Consider the following 21,066-nt stretch of genomic DNA (forward strand, 5'->3'; position numbering starts at 1 on the left):
CCTTGTGCAATTATGTTAGCACCGCTGTAAACAGTTTTGCTGTTTAGAGGAGCTATAAAACTGACCTTCCTTTGAGCTAGTTGAGTATCTGGAGCATTACATTTGTGGGTTTGATTAAACTCTCAAAATGGCTAGAAAAAGAGAGTTTTCATGTGAAACTCGACAGTCTATTCTTGTTCTTAGAAATGAAGGCTATTGCATGCGAGAAATTGCCAAGAAACTGAAGATTTCCTACAACGGTGTGTACTACTCCCTTCAGAGGACAGCACAAACACGCTCTAACCAGAGTAGAAAGAGAAGTGGGAGGCCCCGCTGCACAACTGAGCAACAAGACAAGTACATTAGAGTCTCTAGTTTGAGAAATAGACGCCTCACAGGTCCTCAACTGGCAGCTTTATTAAATAGTACCCGCAAAATGCCAGTGTCAACGTCTACAGTGAAGAGGCGACTCCGGGATGCTGGCCTTCAGAGCAGAGTGGCAAAGAAAAAGCCATATCTGAGACAGGCTAATAAAAGGAAAAGATTAATATGGGCAAAAGCACACAGACATTGGACAGAGGAAGATTGGAAAAAAGTGTTATGGACAGACGAATCGAAGTTTGAGGTGTTTGGATCACACAGAAGAACATTTGTGAGACGCAGAACAACTGAAAAGATGCTGGAAGAGTGCCTGACGCCATCTGTCAGGCATGGTGGAGGTAATGTGATGGTCTGGGGTTGCTTTGGTGCTGGGAAAGTGGGAGATTTGTACAAGGTAAAAGGGATTTTGAATAAGGAAGGCTATCACTCCATTTTGCAACGCCATGCCATACCCTGTGGACAGCGCTTGATTGGAGCCAATTTCATCCTACAACAGGACAATGACCCAAAGCACACCTCCAAATTATGCAAGAACTATTTAGGGAAGAAGCAGGCAGCTGGTATTCTATCTGTAATGGAGTGGCCAGCGCAGTCACCAGATCTCAACCCCATAGAGCTGTTGTGGTAGCAGCTTGACCGTATGGTACGCAAGAAGTGCCCATCAATCCAATCCAACTTGTGGGAGGGGCTTCTGGAAGCATGGGGTGAAATTTCTCCCGATTACCTGAGCAGATTAACAGCTAGAATGCCAAAGGTCTGCAATGCTGTAATTGCTGCAAATGGAGCATTCTTTGACGAAAGCAAAGTTTGAAGGAGAAAATTATTATTTCAAATAAAAATCATTATTTCTAACCTTGTCAATGTCTTGACTATATTTTCTAGTCATTTTGCAACTCATTTGATAAATATAAGTGTGAGTTTTCATGGAAAACACAAAATTGTCTGGGTGACCCCAAACTTTTGAACGGTAGTGTATATATGAATAAAGTGTGATGGACCCATGTATAAGAGACATAAAATAAGATCTTTATTAATTAATCATATTAAAAAGGAAATAAAAAAAATTAGCAGCTAAAATAAATGGATGGGAGAATCAAGTGCATGATAACACATAAACAGGTATGCTCATATACAGTACATCATCAGAAAACCACCGATAGCCAAGTGAAATTTTAAGTGCGCTAGAAAAGTATGTACCAAATATAAAAAAGAAAACTCTTCATATGTAAGCATGAAGAACATAAACAAGTGGTCAAAGTCTAGTAATGAAAGTATAAGGTTAAAAAAAAGATGTAGGATCACCCACTGACCCGATGCGCGCGGTTTGACAAAATTCTTCATCTAGTGGTGTTATATACACACATACACACACACACACACACACAAACACACACACACGCACACACACACACACACAAACACACACAAACACAAGCATGTCTCCATAATAAACATACCAAATGTGATAAAATAAAGTGCTTACGTTAGATTGCAGTCTGTGAATAATGAATAGCTACAACTATAACATTACTCACTAGGGAACAATTTTACAGGTTCTGCTTACTCTTAAAACAGCAACTTCAAGTTGTATGATCTCACGGGTCAATAAACAGACCAGATACCGATACTGCGCTGTAAAAATCCCATAGAAATGTAGGCTGCGTTAGAGGGGAAGGAGGAACCACAATGTCAGAAAACCAGTGAATGGCACATCAACTACAGCAGGTGTACACAAGGAACATACAAGAGCTTCTACATTAACTTTTAATGATAGCCTATGCTGCACTATGTAGGCCGGAAAAAAAAATACAGTATATATATATATTGTTGGAGTGTTTATGTAGGGAATTTCTCCACTTTTAAGTGCAGAGCTCCTTCAGTTTATAGCTCACATCGACATGTATATTACAGGTCCATCAAACTTAGTGGAGCGCCCATCAACATAGCTTTATAAAAAGGAAATCTGTAAGTTATTAAGCGTTGGGCCCTTTGTCCTAGTGGACATTGGGGGTCCCAGTGCAGTGATAGCACCTATATTATCATCTCACTATTCTCTATGACACATTAGAAGGTCGGTAAAAGTGGAGGAACATTTTAAAGGCTTTGCACATTATTAGCCATATCCGAGTCTCCCTCGAAGGTGTCCTGCACTGGTGCCTCTGGACCTTTAGACCTCCTTCACACACACATATTTTCTGACGTTTTAAACTGCATGAAATGTATGTAAAAACACACCAGTGTTGTAAAATGCAACAGAAGTTTGTTTTTTTTTATGGGGTTTTTGATGGCGTTTTTACTTTGGTGTCATTTTGTATATACCTTTTTTCTGGCATTTTTTAAGTCCTATAGAGTGTATGGCAAAAATGCTTGAACAAATGCCATACCCAGAGCATGCTGCATTTGGCAAAAATTGCCACTGACCAGAAAATTGCCTCAAAAATGGCACAAACAAAAATGCAGTGTATGTAGCGCTTTTAAAAAAAAATTAAATTCAATTTAACTATAGACTGTAATGTAACATCTGGCTGCACCAAAAAAAGAACCACAAAAACGCTTAGAAAAATGCCATTAAAAATGCCACCGAAAAAGCTTCAAAACTAAGTGTGTGAATCCAGCCTAAGGGAGAATATAGCAGGAATTCAGAAGTCTTTCTAAATTCCCTATCCATTCACGACTATAATATTCCTTTCCAAAGCAGAGCAGGTTGCTTGTTAGAGCCTATAATACCTTTTGGGCACCAATACATAAGCAAGACATCATTTCAACATATGTTCACCAATAATGGTCTCAAATGAAAAAACAATAATAAACAATCCCCATAGACACATAATGTCAAATAGTAAATATACTTTATGTCCATAGAGATGGACAAATCCCCCCTTACACAAATATATATAAAAAATATTTGTAAAACATAGACTCCAATGAGAGCATCAGCTCTACCAGCCACAAAGTTGTAAAGTAGTCAAATACATCAGATTACATGTGGCTCCCATGTGTCCAGGGGAACGTGTCAGGACCTCCTAACAAAGGGTGCGAAACGTGCGTCGAGGTGTCTCTCCTCTGAGTCTTCCGGCATCCACTCTGCCAGCTACAGGTAACGGAATCACTTTTTGCAATACTGAAACATAGACAAATATTTTTTTTGGCCCTGTACTTTGTTTGGGATTGGGATCTAGATACATTCCCCTGGACACATGGGAGCCACATTATCTGATGAATTTGACTACTTTACAACTTCATGGCTGGTAGAGCTGATGGTCTCATTGGAGTCTATTTTTTAATTATGTTTTCAAAATACTTTTTGGAAATATTTGAGTGGGGGGGTTGTCCATGTCTATGGACTAATAAAGTATGTTTTCTATTTGACATTATGCGTCTATGTGGATTATTTATTATTGTTTTTTAAGTTGAGACAATTATTGGTGAACAGAGCAGGTTATTTGTCTCCACTGTCAGGGCAGAAGTAGCTTGATGTGTAAATCCCCTACTTGTGGCTTCTTTAAGTTTGGCTATCGTCAATCCCACAGACAAGGTAAACCACCTGGTGACTGAATGGGAAATATATAGGGATATGAAAAGAAGTACAACATTGCCTTATGATTTCTGCCTTTCATACTGTTTCATTGCTGCCAGGATACAATGAAGGCTATTTCTGATTCTATGTCACTCAGCAGCACAGAAAAACATAACTTCATTACTCCCCAGAAGCAAGGACAATATCCCTTGACAGATGTAGAAATGTAGGCAGACATGCACACGGTGGTAAGACAGAAATGAAAAGCTTTGATCAATTTAAAACAGAAGTGAGCAAGCAAAAATAAAAGAACTAATAGAAAGGTACGAGGCTTGATACATACACCAGACAATATTCAACTAATTCTGATACATAGAACCACTGGTCATATACTTTTACGGCGAATGCACATGATGACCGTGTGTGCCGCCCCAAGTCCCGTCCGTGATCCGTGGAAAGATAGGTCATGTCCTATCTTTCCACGAATCAGAGAGTCGGGTCAGTTTTCACGGACCCGATACACCCACTAAAGTGAATGGGTCAGTCAAAACTATCGGGCGCCACTCGGATGCTGTGAAAAACGGCCCGCGTGGCACTCGGTCGTGTGCAAGAGGGCTAAGAAATACCAAATAATTTCAACTGTTCACTGTTAAATATAATGATATTAAGATATTTCATATAATGCTCTCTGCATTGGTTAATAACAAGGAAGGTAATCAGGGGCATATGTGCCATAGAGGAATACTACAACCACCATGAAGAAGAGAGGCAACACCCTCGCAGAACACCCCACCATTATTGCAGAACACCCTACCGCTTCTCTACAGTCACCCATGCCTCAGCAAACAAGAGAAGTGAGAACTTACCCAAGGGTCACCATACGCTTTATTACTACAAAGAGTGGGACAAGGGATGCAGTAGCCAAGAGCAGGGCCCTTATGTTCTGGGGTTGTGTGGGTTAACATGAACTAGCCTCAGGACAGGGCAATTTTGCTTTTAGGATTACAATAACATTACTATTACAATATATCAACTGTTAAATAATATATGCGATGATGCAATTCTATAACTGGTGTGGCTAGTGACCAGTGGGGGGGGGGGGGGCTCTGGACTAGTGGGTTGGAGAGGTGGGGATTTAAACTGTGAGTATGGGCTTTTCATTTATTATGTTATCCTAAATGTAGCTGCAAGTTTATTTTTTTAAGACCCCTTTAAGAACACCACCATTGTACTGATCAGGCAAGAAGCAAACATTGATTTGATGAAAATGGGCCTCGCTGCTCATGGAAGGCTATAGCAATCAACTAAAGTATCCGAGAAATTAGATGATTGATATCATTTGAAGTTGTCCATCAAGCGGTGGGGCTTATAGACTTTGGATTGAAAATTCTATCTACAGTTGGCAGGTTGACAGGCTATTGTGATGAGTGAAGCATTATGTCTCTACAAGACAATACTGCATTACTATGTCCCTGTGAGAAAATATGGGGAATGCCATACACAGCCTAGTAGAGGAGAATACTGGTAAAGCAAAAAATACAATAATATAGGTTCAAATATTGTATTACATCTTTCATTATAGCTAATAAAACACATCACAGGAAACGTGTCCGTCGAACATGCGGGCAGCATGTTATAGAGCAGGAGGAGCTGAGCAGACTGATCAATGGCTGTGTGGAAAAAGATTCAGGATAACTTGTAATTTATTTATATAAATCTCTGATAACTCTGGGTTTAAGAGTCCAATGGGCGGTCTCACTCAGTGATTGGCAGCTATTTCTGAATTTACACTCCTACTCATACTCATCATAAATGGTTGAGACCACCCACTGGACTCTTCAGTTCAAGGTGTTGACTTGGCCACTAAATTCCTCATTTCTCAATCCAATCGAGCATCTGTTAGATGTACTGGAAAAACAAGTCCGATCCATGGAGCCCCCACCTCACACTTTACAAGACTTAAACGATCTGCTGCTAAAGTTTTGTTGTCAGATATCACAGGACACCTTCAGAGGAGTCCATGTCTCGACAGTTAAGAACTGTTTTGGCGGCACAAGGGCGACCAACACAATATTGGGTAGGTTGTTTTAATGTTATGGCTAATGGTGTATATCATAGATTACGCTTCTGCTTACGCAATGGGTCCCATGTAGGAGAAACCCAAGATCACATTGCTCCCTCCTCCATAACTGCACTGCAACATTAGCAAGGTTGGAATACCCCCTCCATTAACACAGGTTGGGGCAGCAATATTGAACATCAGACCACTCCTCTCCTTCAAAAGATGGAAAGAGTAAACCAAAAATGTTCATCATGGTTCAGGATGGGGGAAAGTTGTGGAACCTACCAACACAAAGAGTGTGTGTAAGTGTGAGGGTCTTAATTCCCTCTATACATGTAACAATGGGGGAGGTGGTAAAATATCAGGTAAGAGCATCATAAATGTTCAAATATTATATGTTCCAAGTGAAACCGAGTCTACAATGAACCCAGAATATTCATGATGATGTGGTGACTAATCTAATAGGCATGGTTTATTGTAATAATGTGCATTTTATAGAAAAATCCCAGATCACATTAATCCTATCGCCTTTCTTGATCTTGCGCAGAGCACTTTCACTCCGTAGACAATGCAATATTAGCAAAATTGAAGCCCCCCTCCCCCATCAAGGTTATGCTCTCAGCGGTGTTAGAATTTGCTCCGATAGGTTAAAAAAAAAAATGGAAACCTGATGAAACCATTTTTGGTCAATGAAATCCGTCATGGCTTCCGTACCGAATCCATGTTATCAGTGTGAACAGAGCAGAGCACAAGTGGGGGCAACCAGCCTGGAAGTTACACCACTCTACTCACCTTCAAAATATGAAAAGAGAAAGCAAAAAAACAATTCTTTTTGAGCCAGGATGTTGCGGAATTAACCGGCACCCAGAGCACCAAGGGCGCATTTTGATTTCCGTAATAAAGCCCCCCTCCCGCTATTCTTTTTGTTTAATGAATGAATTGACAATATTAACTCCTCAAATTCTTGATAATGATACATTTATTTATATTACGACTAAACCTTTCATTGATAAAGCTGAAAGCCACGTAATTGTTTTTACCCATTAAGTCCTATTTTTCATTATCCTCTTATTGTAGGACACAGGTCACCGGGTAATCTCCGGAAGGCCAACATTTATGAAACACCAGAGAAAACGGTAATTGCCTCCATAATATGAGAATTTCTTTGTTTAAATTGATGGTATTTCAAAGGCTGACAGACCACAGAGGGGATGTGATGAAGAGGAACTTTTATTAAAGCTGAATGTACATACATTTATAGGAAAGGACTATTCAAAGGGAGAGAAAAACACCGAAGGAACACGAAGTGCTGTTTTCCGCTTATGTGCTGTCAGACGGCTGATATGACTGTCTAAGAAAGAAGTCTTAAATAAAAGAACCGTGAAGAAACGCTTGAAGGGTTGTTTGATCATTAATCCGCCATTCTGCACATCTGGCAGCGCCGCATGTTAACTGATATCTAGAAAGCAAATTGTTTTTACATAATACCAAATGACTCCGTGTAATAATTCTGAAACACCCTCTCAACAAAAAAGCTCCGATGTATTGTGGGGTGTAAATACTGTTCCCTGTGGGACACGCTATCGAAATAAGTGGCATCTAATGCTGAAGAAAGTTATTAGAATTCACGTCATGTCCACTGCGCAAATTTCCATCACGGGAAAAAAACAAGATTTATAACAAAGATAATAATGAGATATTTGCAAAATCAAACCCTGTATATTTACATCATAAATGAGACTGGCACGTTGATATGTTTTCAATTCTAAGGGGTCTACTCCTTGTATTGGCCGTGGCGTTGGTTACAAGTCTCCATAGCAACACCAGTCTGCTGCACCCTCTCCGGACTGCACCTGCGTACATTTTATTTTTGCTTTTCTTCCACGTTCAATTGGTTAGTGGTGAAAGATGAGGCTTTGAAGCGAGGAGATCTCTGCTATCAGGACCTTTCACAGCCGTATACTACAAGAAGTCAGCTGTGTGGAAATATTCTCCGACCTGCTGCATTGTTTGTCCCCTGATGAACCATTTTTGCATGTTGTGAGTCAGCAGATGGTGGCAGGTTAAAGCCCACACAGGGGTCTCCGGTCTAAAGAGGGGAAACTTACCCAACATTTTCTTTTATTTAGGCTGGATTCACACGAGCGTGTGCCTTTTGCGCACGCAAAAAATGTGGTGGTTTGCCTGCGCAAAAGGCACTTGACAGCTCCGTGTGGCAGCATCATATGATGCACGGCTGCGTGGTTTTCGCGCAGCCGCCATCATTATTACACTCCATTTGGATGTTTGTAAAGCACGTGGTGCTTTTCTGTTTTCATTCATCCTTTTGACAGCTGTTGCGCGAATCACGCTGTTCGCACGGAAGTGCTTCAGTGTGACATGCGTGGTTTTCACGCACCCATTGACTTCAATGGGTGCGTGATGCGTGAAAAATGCTCAAAGAACGGACATGTCGTGACTTTTACGCAGCGGACCAACGCTGCGTAAAAATCACGCAAATGTCTGCACGGCCCCATAGACTAATATAGGTCCGTGCGACACGCGTGAAAATCACGACCGTTGCACGGACGTATATCCCGTCAGTCTGAATAAGCCATTAAACAGTGACTTTAATCAAACTCTCATTAGCGGAAGTTCAATATCACATTTGCTTGATGTTAATTATCTATCTATCTATCTATCTATCTATCTATCTATCTATCTATCTGTCTGTCTGTCTGTCTGTCTGTCTGTCTGTCTGTCTGTCTGTCTGTCTGTCTGTCTGTCTGTCTATCTATCTATCTATCTATCTGTCTGTCTGTCTGTCTGTCTGTCTGTCTGTCTGTCTGTCTGTCTATCTATCTATCTATCTATCTATCTATCTATCTATCTATCTATCTATCTGTCTGTCTGTCTGTCTGTCTGTCTGTCTGTCTCTCTCTCTCTCTCTATCTATCTACCTATCTAACAACATAAACGTTTGAACAGCACATTCCAACAAAATGAAACAAAATGTGTATGCAGGTGCAGGAACGCCTTTGACTGCAAATATACAGCACACCAAAAAATAGCGACAGCACTCTGCAAACACTAATGTCACCTAAACTGTTAAATATAAATAAATCTGCATTACTGCTAAATCTACTTACAATAGGGAGGTTCTTAGTGCACATTTTTGATCAAAAAGTGTTTGCCCACCTGCCACAACAAGGCGTCCTCCATAGATGAGGGCCTACTCTGCATATACACCCATTTTAATTAGTTTAATGCTGGTTCCTACCATCCCCAGGTATATATGTAGGCTTAGTCCCAGTTCTGGGTGTATGTGCAGAGTAGGTTCCCACCTTACAGAGGTCGCCTTGTCGTGGCAGGTGGGCAAACACTTTTTGATCAAAAATGGGCACTAAGAACCTCCCTATTATAAGTAGATTTAGCAGTAATGCAGATTTATTTATATTTAGCAGTTTAGGTGGCATTAGTGTTCGCAGTGTGCTGTCGCCATTTATTGTGTTCTATCTATCTATCTATCTATCTATCTATCTATCTATCTATCTATCTATCTATCTATCTATCATCTATCTATCTATCTATCTATCTGTCTATCTATCTATCTATCTATCTATCTATCTATCTATCTATCTATCTATCTATCTATCTATCTATCTATCTATCTATCTATCATCTATCTATCTATCTATCTATCTATCATCTATCTATCTATCTATCTATCTATCTATCTATCTATCTATCTATCTATCTATCTATCTATCTATCTATCTATCTATCTATCTATCTCATATATAAAGCCACTATGTACAATCACCTGTATGAATGAGAAAGGTGGGTTTGCCGACCGAAACTTTGCAGCTCTGTGTGCACTTTTTGATGTACCTTTTTGATTAAATGTACAGCAACTTTTTTTTACACTGCTACAGAGTCCCCGTGGTGCTGTGTCCTCCTTTACCATATTAATGCTGGATTAGCTATCCCATTGACAGTGTGCACACTGGAGCTCACCTGCGTGCTGGTTTTATCTACCTCAAATCTATCTATCTATCTATCTATCTATCTATCTATCTATCTACCTCAAATCTATCTATCTATCTATCTATCTATCTATCTATCTATCTATCTATCTATCTATCTATCTATCTATCTATCTCTCTCTCTCTCTCTATCTATCTATCTCTATCTATCTATCTATCTATCTATCTATCTATCTATCTATCTATCTATCTATCTATCTATCTATCTATCTATCTATCTATCTATCTATCTATCTATCTATCTATCTATATCTATCTATTTTTTTTATTGTTATAACTAAAGATGTAAATCATTTTTTGGATAAACCTTTATAGGGCACACATACAGTCCATGCAGCTGTTATAGGATCCATCAGGGGAACTGCACAGGGCACCATAATCACTGCAACTTATCAGAGAGAGTAATGCCCAGAAACGTAACTTGAAGCCCCTTGGGCCTAATACAAAATTCATAACACAGCCCCCCCCCCCCCCCTCAACCACTACGTGTTATTTATAGTACTGGTCTTCTTTTATGGGGCAGAATGATCTATTGGACCCCTTTAGGCTCCAGGGACAATGGCAACTTCTGTACCTCCTATAGTTACACCCCTGCTGATGCCATCCTTTTATACTATGAGGGATTGGAAGAGGGTAGGCAATTAAAGCTGGGACATCTTGTCCTGTAACGTAATAGCGAGAAATATTTGAGGCCCCATATTACGTTTGGCCTTTATTGCTTTATAAATGCCATTGAACATTATATTAACTTATAAATTACATAATAAGATTTAGATCTGACACAATTGAATATTAGAAAAGTGTTTTGTTAGACTATGAAACCCACTTTAAATGTATATATGTATTTGCAAGGTAATTTTATATAATCACATTAGATAAAACACTTAAAATGATCCTCAATAAAGCAATGTTAATGGAAAGTGCTAGTGTTTATAGAGCTCTTAGATCTCGAATCAAAACCCTCATTAAATGAACGTGTCGCCTTATTAGCTGTCTTGTAATTAAGTTCCCTCTTCAGTGTATGAGATTAAAATATAAATCATATAGCGATTTCTTGTCACTGACAGCAGATGTATGAGAAAACTTATTTTATTCCCATAAATAGATGGATGCTGTGTCTTACCGGAGTCTAACACCCTAATGGTTCTTGTCAGCGCAAAGTCCCTGGAAATTATTTAGTGCCCATAAGAGATGATGTCATCTGGGTTGCCCAATGGGAACAGCTTGAGGATTGTTGTTCTAGTCAACACTAAAATCCCCTATTGAAATAAGCCACATGGTGCGTAAACTATCAATAAAAGGAAAACTAAGCATTCTGCTCCATACAGTAGCAGGTCAGACACAAGAATATCGAAAAAAAAGCAGGTGTTATGTCAGGATTAGTTCCTTTCGTTTGAATGAAGAAGAACTGCAATACCAGACATAGCCCACAAATGAAAGTGGCGCTGTTTCTAGAAAAAATACAGATCCTTCTTTCTAAAGCTAACTCCTCAACCCTTCTACAAAGAACAGTAATATTAGTTATCCTGGCAGCTGTTGCTCCTCCTTATAGATCAATCTTCACTAATAGCCCTTGCCAGATCGGAAACACGTACAGTAAGCATGACTACAGATTTAATATAGGAGAGATAGTTCATTGGATCTAAAAGGGGGCTGGAATCTCTTTTATTTTATTTTCTGGGGGTGAGGTACACATCCGTGCACTTTGGAACCAGGAACTAAGGGAAAATTATATTTATGGGAAATGCATCTGTGAGCCGATCATATAGATTGTTATAATGCATTGATATAACCTTAATTCATATATTGATTTATAATTACATGGTAGCTATCTGTAATACTTCCGTTTATAGTAAATAAATTATAATATAATTAAACATTTCACAAAGCTTAATAAGCAGAGTATTGGGTACTAATGCAGCAATACTTGATAATAAGCAAGTGACAGCAATGACGAGTTCTCTATGAGCAATGCTCCACATACAACATCATCAGTAGTGACTAGTAGTTATTTGTAGTATCATTTTTCAGGCAAATTTTTCAAACAAATAATACACCTAAAACGAAGAGATATTAAAGGATAACTAAACTTTTAAAAAACTTCTGACATGTCATAGTGACATGTCAGAATTTTTGAGGAAGGGTTCTGAGAACTGAGACCCCTACCGATCGTTAAAACATAGCGGCAAAAGTAAATATTGTTCTAATTAGGGCTCATGCACACTACCATATTATGGCTCCATACAACCACTAAGTTGCACGGGGCCGTAATACGGCACCCGGATAAGGGCATGGAGCCATACTATAACTGTATATGTCTCCAATTTTATATGGAGTCATAATACAGCATCTATAGAAATCTACGGTAACTGTGAATGCCTCCGATTTCACATGGCATACAGAAGCTTTTGTTAATGAGATTCTGCATGAAAAAATGATGGCGTGGACACTATATTGCACCATGCTTCTAGGGGAGAATATCTCCGACATATGCACTGTGGAGGGGCACCATACTGCGCCATAGTACAGAACTGCAGGGACTTCATGTCCAGGCTCAATGTACAGGGCGTTGCCGTGAGCATGAGCCCATGATGTAATATTAGAGACAAGGCAAATATTAGATAAATGTCTGACAAAATTATCCTATAAACGTTAACGTCATTTATCCCTTATTGGCTAACAAAGAACCTAATCTGGAAAGTCCTGGGCACCAGGTAAGGATGACAAGAGGAGATAGGGAGTTTACGGATAGAATTTCCAGCTAGAACTGAGTATTCTAATCTTCGCTGGAGTAAACAATCACCTTGGTAATCCCAAATGGCAGCAGGTTTTCTTAATCCGGTGTTGTCAATATATCTTGATAGGAAAACAAAGAGAAAAGAAACCTGTGCCTAATAGTGCAGTATTTTCACACATAGTAAAAATAATGCACTATTAGGCCCTGTTCACACAGAGTTTTTTTGCAGGCGGAAAAATCTGCAGATTTTGACCTGCCTGTACTCTCTTTGCCGGGTTTTTTGGCCGCAGCCATTGAGCGCCGATGGCAAAAAATGCTGTGAAAACCGCTTTTTCTGCCTCCCATTGATTTCAATGGGACCTCAGAGATGGAAACGCCCGTAGAAAGGGCATGACGCTTGGGAGGCGTTTTCGGACGTTTTTTTGACATGGTTTCTGTGTCAAAAAAAATGCGCCAAAAAAACTTGTATGAACAGGGCCTTAGGCATGGTTCTCTTTTCTCTTTGCTAAAGATTAACTGTGGATAATATATTGTTATATGTCATAATTTTCTAAAAGATTCTATTACTACTCATTTACATTAATCCCTCAGGGATGCAGCTATTTTGGGCCTTGAGGACACAACGATTTATTTTATTTTTTTCGTTTTTTCATCACTGCATTCCGAAAGTCATAACTTTTTGATTTCACCATCGACGTAACCATATGACGGCTAGTTTTGTTTTGCGGTATGTGCTGCATTTATAATAACACCATTTTTGGGTACATGTTTTGTATTGAAAGCCTTTTATTACTATATTTTTCAGAAGGAATGGAAGAGAAACAGTAATTCCACCATTTCAGTCAGTGCGATTCTGTCGATAGATTTTATAGTTCTTTTTATGTTTTAGTACTTTTGCACCCAAAAGAACAGATTTATAAAAAACAAATTTGTTTTTGTGTTGCCGCATTTCAAGAGCCCTAACTTTTTGGAGCTTCATGAGGGCTTGTTTTTTGTGGGACAAGCTTAACTTCTTATTGGTGACATTTTTGGGAACATATGACTTATTGATAACTTTTTATTACTATTTTGGCAGGGAGAGACGATCAAAAATAGATTTTTCGCAGAATTTTTAATTTGTGTAGTATTCATCGTGCAGGAAAAATAACGCCTTAGTTTTATAGTACGGGTTGTTATAGTCGCGCCGTTACCAATGATGTGTACTTTTTAACATAATAAAGCATTTTATAAGTGGAAAAAGGTTTTTTTGGTGTGTTTTTTTCTATTTTTGAGCATTTCATTTAACTTTCTGTGTCATTTTTCTGTGTCCCACTAGGGGATTAAACCGTGCAATTGCTTAAATGCTTCAATAATACACTGCAATACTTCTGTATTGCAGTGAATTATGCATTTCAGAGTAAAACCGAGAGGCATCTTAGCGTAAACAGTCGCCATTCACACAAAATACATTTACAGCGGTTGACTCTCAATATATAGTGCCAGTGCTGTACATGTATGGCGGATGTCACCAAGGGGTTAATAACCGATGAGGGATTAATTTTATGATGACGGGATTTTTAGTCATTAAAAATTGAGCAGTTTTTATTGTGGTTTAAAGTGTGTGGATCTCATGTACCATATGTTTGATGAGAGTTAAAATTGCTGCATGTGTAAATTTAATAAAACAGGGAATTTTGTACATTCTTAATGAATTTCACCTTTATATAACCTAACAGTGGTATCCCCCAAAAAAGCGTATTTGGCACACTGAATGGTTGAAAATGTATTGCTGTTTAATGCGTATGTCCACCTTTGGAACCAATATTTGTGTATTGCAGCAATGCATTTAATATAAAAAATTAAACAACGTTGAAAAAATCTCGTATTGTTTTGAGTCTACAGCTCCTATGCAGACTTCAAGTCTCCATGGTTACAGACTACAAACCAATCCTGTGTAGTCGGATCAAGATCAGACAACAAAGAAATTGTAGTCTGTAACTATGGAGACACAAAGGTCTGGGCACACAAAACAGTAGGATACTTTTAATCAAGACTATTTGAATAATTGCTTATGGTTGTTTTATTGATTTACTAAAAACTGTCTGCTTAGGTATATATGCTCCTAAGAAAAATGATATTCTGGTAAGAATACAACCTTCTGTTCAGAGCTTTAAACACTACAGTAAAAATATTCATAGGGTATTCTTCTCATAAAAATGTCCTAATAGCGTGTGCAGCTTTATCCAAATTTGTTCATTTATGTTCATTCATGTGTCCTGCCAAGGAAGCTGGCGATAGAAAATTCCCAATATGAGTTTAAAATATAATATAGACCTTTACGGTAAGAATCTGTAACTCTAGCTATACTCTATTATAACTGTTCCAGGGAATTAATCCAATTGTCATCCAAAGTGGCAGAAAGCTTTTTTTCTCTTTCCACGAGGCTGAATTGTCAGCTATTGCATTAGGATTTATTGTCCTCCAAATCAATACAGTTTAACTACAGTGAAAGTGAGGAATCTGTCTCTGTCACTCTCACTGAATTTGTAACTGTGTAATTATAAAATAATAGTTTTTGTCTTCTGTATAGAGAGATGTTAATTGTTGCTGACAATAAAAACTTTTAGCTCTACGATGTATAAAGCACGGACGAATCAGGAGGACCTGCTTACAATATATTCCACTCTTAGTAATATCAAATCTGCCAATAGAGATGAGCAAATCTTTAAAAATTCTTCATTGATTCTCCAGAATGCAAATCACTCTGATTTGCTGTAAATCTCAAACCTGGGGAATCAATTCTATTATCTGTAGCTGCAAGCAAAGCTGTTAAGGGAAAAAAAGTTATTTTCAAGGCATAAAAATTTTTAGTACACTAAGTGTAGGAACGGACTATACTGCAAATATACTGGTTGTCCATGATAGCCATATAGTTAATATTGCTGATATTGGTAAGTAGAACGTCTATGTAAATTAACAGTATAGATGATGTATAGATCATGTGATACAAGCTATAAGATGACTATGACGACTTCTACTCCAGCGCTTCTCAAACTTTCTCTCCTGGTACTCACTAGCTTGAACATAGTGATATCGGAGCCTTATCAGTGGTTGAAGTCTATGCCAAAATTAAAACTAGTTGTTCATACTTCTACTTAACCAAATATGACACTAAAGGGAAGTTTTGAGGCCTCAACACTCATGAAAAAGCGATATTGTGGAGGGAATTGTAAAAATACGTTTGGTCTCGGTCGTGCAAGATGCATGACGGGGAAAACTATGTTTAATTCTCCCGGTGCCATGATTGCAAGGGCCACTAAGGTGGGCACTTGATGTTTACGTATTCCTGCACTACATGATGCCAAACTAGCAGCTCTCCTCTGAGTGACGGCTCTAGCGGTCTCCTGAGAGCAGAGAGTTGAACTTGCAACCGCCATGCACTTGCAACTTGCATGACCGAGACAAAAGGAATGTTTACAATGCCCTCACCTTCCCCTAGATTGCTCTGTCAGCAGTTTTGAGACCTCACAACTGCTGACAGAATCCATTTAATATGAGCCCAATGGAAGTCAATTATTTTGATAAATCAGATAACACTACAGCCAGAGAAAGGTTCCTGCAGCAGGAGTAAGCAGCTTATGATCACTGCCGACAAAACTCCCTCCCTAACAAGTCCCGCCAGCAACTGAGGTGTATCTCACCATAGTGGCCCACCTCACAGTTTCAGCAGGACCTGTCTTTTCAGGTTGGCACTTGTTTAACCCTCCCCCTACCATTTCCACTCGACACTGAGTGACTTTTCCCAAACACCTTCATCATTCATTCCTCCAATTACTCCATCTACACGTTAAAGCTCAGAGGAATACATTATACAATACATTTTAAAAGCCTCCATTTGATCAATATTTTGACATTGATCTCGTGAAGGATGAGGTGCGAGCCACAGTCTTGCAATACTCCACCTCCTGCTGTGACAAACCCCCATCCACTCGCCAAAACGTAGCCATGAAAGCAGCAAATAGAAATTTCGCTACCCATTTTGCTAATTATTATCATTATAGCAGATACCAACTCATCTAATAAAATAAGTGCATTTGTAACTTTTCCATTGGTTCTCTAAAATGTGAATCACTCTAAATCGCTGCAAATCTCAAACCTGCCCAATTCATTCTATCAAGTGATGACGTGTCTACTGAAGTTCAAGTCCCCTGTCCGTACAGTTCACACAGGCTGGCCTTTGATCATTTCATGGTCGTGGGAAGTCCTAAAAAGCAAAGCCTGTACATAGTGAATTAGTGAGTCAGGTTGGTTACAACTTGTCTCATTCGATCCCTTGTAGAAGCGGCTCCGAGGCCCAAGTTGCATGGTGCGACTTATGTGCTTCAAACAATTCAGTATTCTTTTTCATATCATAGAAGTCAAGGAAAAAGATTGCACTAATGATGTCAATATCTATTGAATTTTATGGAATGTGATGTGGAAATTTGCAGTTAATGGCAACATTTCACCGATTGGTACATTACAAATTTTGGGTGAATTCATGTGTTTCTCTAGGACTGCTGTTAACAGGTACCATTGCACGGCAAAAGTTCTAGCCATCTCTAGTCTAATGAAGTGTCTAGTCTAATGAAGTCTACAGTGTGTCAGATCAGAACCAAAATACTGCAAGGGGCCAGACACAAAATATTTCTATGGCCTGTAAAATTTTAAGAAATAACAGATATTGTATTTAAATTGCATTTGTTTGCTCAGTTTGTCTTTGTGCTCTGGGGTTTATTCCCAGGTATCATTTATCATTTGTGATAGACAGTATATATATCTATTAGAACAGATTGATAGCATTAAAGGAAAGTGTACAATAGCCTCTTGTGACTGCACCATCTGCACTCCCGGCTGGTGAGGAGAGATCCAGCATGCCCAATCTTTATTATGTTTTCAAGTTAATACACTGCAATAGTTATTGAAAAGCTCCACATGTAATTATTTTCTCAAATGAATAGAGGTAAAGCCTGTACCGAAATCAGTTGCTACCCAAAGTGGGAAAATAGGGACAATAATTATTACATTTCTAAAAAAAACCTTACAGATGATTTTCAGCTTACATAGTTGATAAGTTTAAAAAAAAACACAGGTCCATCAAGTCCAACCTATAATCCTACCGTGTTGATCCAGGGGAAGGCAAAAAACAGTATGAGGCAGATGCCAAGTGCCCATTTTTAAGGGGAAAAAAAATCATTTTAGACACGCCAATTAAAATAAATCCCTGGATCAATGTCCCATCTTCAGAATCGAGTACCCATAACTTCTAATATTATATTTTTCAAGAAAGGCATCTAGGTCCCTCTTGAACTTGTTCAATGAATCAACAATCAGAACATCCTGTGGCAGAGAGTTCCATAATCTCACTGCTCTTACAGTAAAGAATCCCCATCTAGGACTACGGTAAAATTAAAGTTGAAAAAAAAAGTGCAAGGGGTCCCAAAATAACCAAGATAGTTGTTTTGAATTTAAAATGTGCATTGCATCTCATGCATTCTAAGTAATGGACTTTGATAAATGGGTGGATCGGGAGCAAGCTGGTTCCAAGCAAATAGGACAAGTGACATAACTGCATTAGCACGGTCATGTCACCTAATCTGCTATGTTCTTACAAATAATCAAACTGTCAAAAATGATTAACCTACCTCCCAGTGGGGTAATTGTAGGGGCTGCAGATGTTGCAATCGCACCCGGACCCTGGAGACTGGAGGGACCCAAAAGGTCCCCCTGTCCCTATGGAAAATCAGTACTATGAAGAACATATGATAGCTGGGGGCCCAGTTACAAATTTTGCATTAGGAACCAAAGCTTCAAGTTATGCCTCTGATACATTTGCATTCCACAATATTTTTTCTAGAACTAATTTAATTGCCATGAGGGTTCTGTCTTTCTTGCTTTTGAGTCTAATCCCAATTTTGGAAAAAATAAAGCAGTCATCAAAGTGCTGCAATTTCTATGTATGAAATCAATCTCTACGTACTAATGGGGGCATGGCAGAACGGGGCATGGCTTTCTATGGCCTGACAAATTTACTATAATTTACAACGGAAACCGGTGTAAATGATAGTACTTGTAGCTGGAGCAGATTTGACTTTCTGGTGCACGGATGGCCAGAGATGTACCTAATTTATTAAGAGGCGTCCACCTCCTAATAAACTAGGCACATCTTACTCCAGAGTCTTTAGATTAGAACTGGCGTCTGAAATGCGAGTCTTAATGAATTCCCTTCATTTTGTTCATTTATTATTACCACATATTGAGCTAAATGTATAGATATAATTGCAGGGGCGTAACTAGGGAAGATTGGGCCTCATAGCAAACTTTTGATTGGGCCCCCTCCTCCCCTGTGTACCACACACAGACCCCCTTGTAGATAGTGCCCCACTGTAGATAGTGCCATACAGCCCCCCGGTAGATTGTGCCATACAGCCCCCCTGTAGACAGTGTCACACCCCACTTGTAGATAGCACCCCCACCTCCCCCCATAGATAGTGCCATACAGCCCCCTGTAGATAGCGCCATACAGCCCCCCTATAGATAGCGCCATACAGTCCCATCTGTAGATAGTGCCATACAGTCCCCTCTGTAGATAGAGCCATACAGCCCCCTGTAGATAGCGCCGTAAAGCCCCCTGTAGATAGCACCATACAGCCCCCTTGTACATAGCGCCATATGCCCCCACTCCTGTAGATAGCGCCCCCTCCTGTAGATAGTGCCCCCCAAACAAATGAAACAAAAACTTTATACTCACCTAGGCCCCGTTCCCTCCCTGCTCTGCCATATGATTCAATAGTATCTGCAGATACTATTGAATGCAGTGCTGCTACTGCTGTAGCAGCCATAGCTGCTGCTAGCGGTGCCACCGGGCATGGGGCGGCAGTGTTAGTGGGCGGTACGGGCCCACTCATGTCGCGGGCCCCGTAGCAGCCTCTATGGCTGCTAGCTTTATGGTTGCTACAGCGGTAGTTACGCCACTGTATAATTGCACCAAATAGCAATGAACCATAAAATAATGTAAAGGGGGTGGTAACATGCAGTGAGGAACCAGACTGAAACCTGCTGCAGCAAAACAGATAATTTGGTTGTACAAATCTACTGATCTAGTCGAAAAATAGTATGGACTGTTCTTTCAAAAAGAGGGACACATGGGACTGATAAAATGGAAAGTAATGGGCTCAACTAATAGCTTCAAGCAATGTTTCAAATTTTCGTCTGTCCTGCAAAGAATATACAGTACAATGCACAATAATATGACATGTGCAGATATTCATGTGAGATGCTCTTATGATCAGTTGTCACATTCTACAGTTTTTCTAATATGGAACTTCTGAATTTCAAGTGGACTCAATGGTAGTTGCCTAGCGATAAATCCATTAATTTTAAAATCCTGGAAAACCTTTTGAATACTAAGAAATATATAAAGAATTCTCTATGTGTTCCAGGAGATCAGCCAACCCCCCCTTCCCCCCCTCCTTCTTACAACTCTGTAGCTGGCTGTAAGACAACTGGCTGCAGCAGCAGCCTACCCGCTGTGCCCTGTCTGCAGTAGTCCACATAGATTTTTAAGCCCCACCCCTTTGACAAGCCCAACCCATCTCCATTCAACACGTAAAAATGTAAGAGATAACCCCTGTTTTCTCTGCAGGATTTCTACAAGACTGTTTGTTTCAGGAGCATGCAGAAAATCCTGAACTCTGACAAACACTGTGGGCAAGTTTATTTCCTGTTTACCTTCATTATTCATTTCTAGGCTTAGCGCTTCTTTCAGATACATAGCTATGTGTACCTCGATCTCATATTCTTCTTAAAGGGGTTTTCCCATAAGAAACATTTATGACATATCCACAGGATATGTCATACTGTAAATGTCAGATAGATGTGGGTCCCACCTTTGGAACTTGCACCTATCGCTGGAGCGGGGCCTCCTAAAACCCGTTCTACTGCTCTGTGTTGTGGCTGAAGCGAGTGATTTCCGACCATGAATTACGGAAACAGCGTAGCATGGGAGCTACTCTGTTTCAGTCACTACCATTCAGTTCTATGGGACTTACGGAAACAGTGTAGCTCAGAGAGCTACGCTGTTTCCATAATTTGTGGTCGGGAATAACACGCTTCAGCCACAACACAGCAGTAGAACGGGGTTTAGGGGGGCTCCATTCTAGAGGTAGGTGTGGGTCCCAGAGGTAGGACCCGCATCTATCTGACATTTATGACATATCCTGTGGATATGTCATAAATGTCTCTCATGGGAAATCCCCTTTAAATGAGCATGATAACATTTCCCATGTAAAGTTCTTCTAATCTTGCAGAAGAACCGGTGGGTCCCACATATGACTGCAATCTCTGC

General features: G+C 39.6%; 1 protein-coding gene and 1 long non-coding RNA gene across 2 annotated transcripts in view; one reads left to right on the plus strand and one right to left on the minus strand.

The window, feature by feature from the left end:
- Window positions 1–21,066, minus strand: part of CACNA1E (calcium voltage-gated channel subunit alpha1 E) — a 468,864-nt gene that overhangs the window by 167,935 nt on the left and 279,863 nt on the right. The gene's annotated exons all lie outside the window — the stretch shown is intronic.
- LOC142657505 (uncharacterized) lies at window positions 7,016–7,328 on the plus strand. Its single transcript, XR_012849934.1, has 2 exons — window positions 7,016–7,075; window positions 7,201–7,328. It is a non-coding gene; the product is annotated as an uncharacterized LOC142657505 (long non-coding RNA).

Source organism: Rhinoderma darwinii, chromosome 7 (assembly GCF_050947455.1).
Source record: "Rhinoderma darwinii isolate aRhiDar2 chromosome 7, aRhiDar2.hap1, whole genome shotgun sequence".
Classification (NCBI taxonomy): Eukaryota; Metazoa; Chordata; class Amphibia; order Anura; family Rhinodermatidae; genus Rhinoderma; species Rhinoderma darwinii.